The sequence below is a fragment of the Triticum dicoccoides genome, chromosome 1B (assembly GCF_002162155.2).
Source record: "Triticum dicoccoides isolate Atlit2015 ecotype Zavitan chromosome 1B, WEW_v2.0, whole genome shotgun sequence".
Classification (NCBI taxonomy): Eukaryota; Viridiplantae; Streptophyta; class Magnoliopsida; order Poales; family Poaceae; genus Triticum; species Triticum dicoccoides.
The window spans coordinates 619,901,964-619,904,748 of NC_041381.1; positions in this window are offsets into that span (position 1 = coordinate 619,901,964).

Sequence of the window (2,785 nt, forward strand, 5' to 3'; positions counted from 1 at the left end):
CTTGCCTGGTTGCTCTGGCAAGGAGGGGTCGTCAACTCCGTAGTTGAACTAGGGGGTCGTCGGCAGCCTCGGGGTCTACCGGAAAGAAGTAACGGAGGGGGAATACAATAAATAACAGAGCAATCAAAGTATAACAAAGCGTAGCATGGCAATACGCGGTGCTAGAGGTGACCTAATGCAGTAGTAGGTGATACCGGCGAAAGGGGGAAACATCCGGGAAAGTATCCCGGGTGTTTCGCGTTTTTGGACAGGTGAACCAGAGGGGGAAAGTTGCGTATTTGCTATGCTAGGGATGTTTGGCGGACAGACGGGTTGCGTATCCGGATTCGGCTCGTCGTTCTGAGCAACTTTCATGTATAAAGTATTTTCATCCGAGTTACGGATTATTTTATATTAATTTTTAAAGTTTTAATTCAACTTTGGGATTAACAGATTTTAATTAATTAGAAAAGGTAATTATTGGGTCAGCGTTACATCAGCATGATGTCAGCAGGTCTACAGGTTGACTAGGTCAACCCTGGCACATGGGGCCCGTTCGTCATAGTCTCAGGTTAATTAAACATGGTTAAATAATTAACTAAATTATTAGGTTAATCTAATACAACATTAATTAAGTTAATTAATTCCTTAATTAATTAATTAATTAATATATTTTTTAAACTCTCTTTTTTTAACGTTCAGGGGCTGGGCCCCACTTGTCATAGGGCCAGTGGTTAACGGGGCAGACGCTCGTGCCCGAGGCCACCAGGGGGCGGGGAACACCCGGGCGCCCAGGAGGGCACGCGCCGGCGTCCACGACGCGGCCAGAGCCGCGGGGAAGGGACCGGTGACCGGAGGCGGCGTAGGAGGGCGAGGTGGGACTGGCAGCAGAGGTAGGCAGGGGAGGCAGAGCTGTGCGTCAGCAGCAGCAGAGGTGGGACGGACGGTGGCAGCAGCAGCAGCAGATGCAGGGGAGGCGTGGCCGGCGGTCTCGCTACAGGGGGCGACGACGCGAGGAACCGGGGCGTCGGGGACAGGCACGCGCGGTGCAGGGCGCGCGCGGCCATGGCAACAGGCACGACCGAGAGGAGGCCACGGTCGCACGCTGGTGCCGGCACGACGGGAGTGGGTCGAGGCGGAGGCGGGGCGCGCGTCCGCCGCGGCGAGCGCGCGCAGGCGCGTGGTGACCGGGAGGGACAGGGATAGAGGAGGGGCGCATGCTCACGGTGGCCGTAGGGGAGTGGCAGTGGGGCGCAGGGAGGAAGACGGGGACGACCGGCGATGAGGAGGCAGTCCAGTGGGGAGGAGGAAGCAGGCCGGTGAAGTAGTCCGGCGAGGTCCTCGGGCGGCGAGGTGGCCGTGGCGGGATCCGTGGAGGCGCGTCGTCGGGCTTGCAGGAAGGGCGCCGTTGCCCCCCGATCCAGATCGGGAGAGAGGAAGGAGGGGGTCGTGGGGGAAAGTGGGGGTAGCGGTTAGGGTTTTAGGGTGGTGTGGGGATATGGGTGCGGCTGGTGGGCCGGCCTGGGGTTGGCCTAGATGGCCAGATGGGCCATTCGACCCAGGGAGAGTGGGGGGCTTTACCCATTTTTTTTTCTGTTTTATTTTTATTTCTTTTATGTTTTCTCTTAGTGTCACCTTATTATAGTTTAAATGGAATACAAAACTAGTTCCTAATTTAGTTTTAATAAATATGCCACTGCCCCAATGGTTTCGAGCAATAAAATAAATTAGCTTAATATTCTATTAATTGAAAAAGGCATTTAAATATTTGTTTGTATTACTATTTTATTTATTTCAGTGCAATTAAATACTTTATAAAAATGTGGATTCTCCACCAAAATTATTTATGCAATATTTGGCACAACCCGAACATTTTAGTTTTTAAAATTTGAAAACCTTTATCATTTGACTTAAATTCAAATTCAAATTTGAATCGTTTGAACTAACGCGGATTTGGAACAGTAATCAGAGGTGACGTGGCATCATTAGCATAGGTTCACTGTAGCTTGATTATCCGGGTGTCACATTCGGCGTCGCTGCGAAGTGGACGGGAGGCACGCTCACCCACTCGCGGTACTGGCCCGTCCATGAGTAGGCCTCCTCCGGCCAAGTGGGTGGAGGCGGGGAGCGCTTCCGCGTCAGCTCCGGCTTGGGCTGGATGGGCGGCGATGGTGGCGGTGGCGGCACGAACAACGGGGAGTGGACGGAGTCCCCCGCCGTCGACAGGGCGGGGGCTTGCTTCAGCCCATCCCAGCACGCGCCCTCCTCGAGGCGGCTAGCCTCCAGCGCCTGCTGCAGGGCCTCCTCGAGGGTGGCCTGGTACTCCGCCTCCGCCTCCTCGTCCTCCGGCTGTACCTGCGGGGGCGGCGGTGGGAACGGCGGTGGGACGACGTCGACACCCGAGCGTCGTTGCTCCTCGTGTTTGAGGGCGAACCAAGCCTCCAAGTTGGGAGAGTCGACGGCGTACTCGGGCAGCCGACACTGCTCCGGCGTGAGCTGCGCGCGGCGCCGGCGCACCTCGTCGTCGTGCGCCCGCTAGCTCTGCGGAACCGCCTGCACCGGGATCCGCTAGGGATCCAAGTGCAAATGGTGCGGCAACGTCACGTCAGGGTAGGGGAGGGGCTGCCTGTACTCCCAGTGCCACTGCGCTTGGTGCACCGGGATGTGCAGGCACCAGCGTTCAGGGCGAAAACACGCTGGCGGTGGAGGGGGAGGAGGAGCACGGAAGGACGAGGCGCCGGGGGTGCCCTTGCCCTTGCCCTTGCCATTGTTGCCGAAGATGCCCATGGCGGCCTAGGGTTTCCTG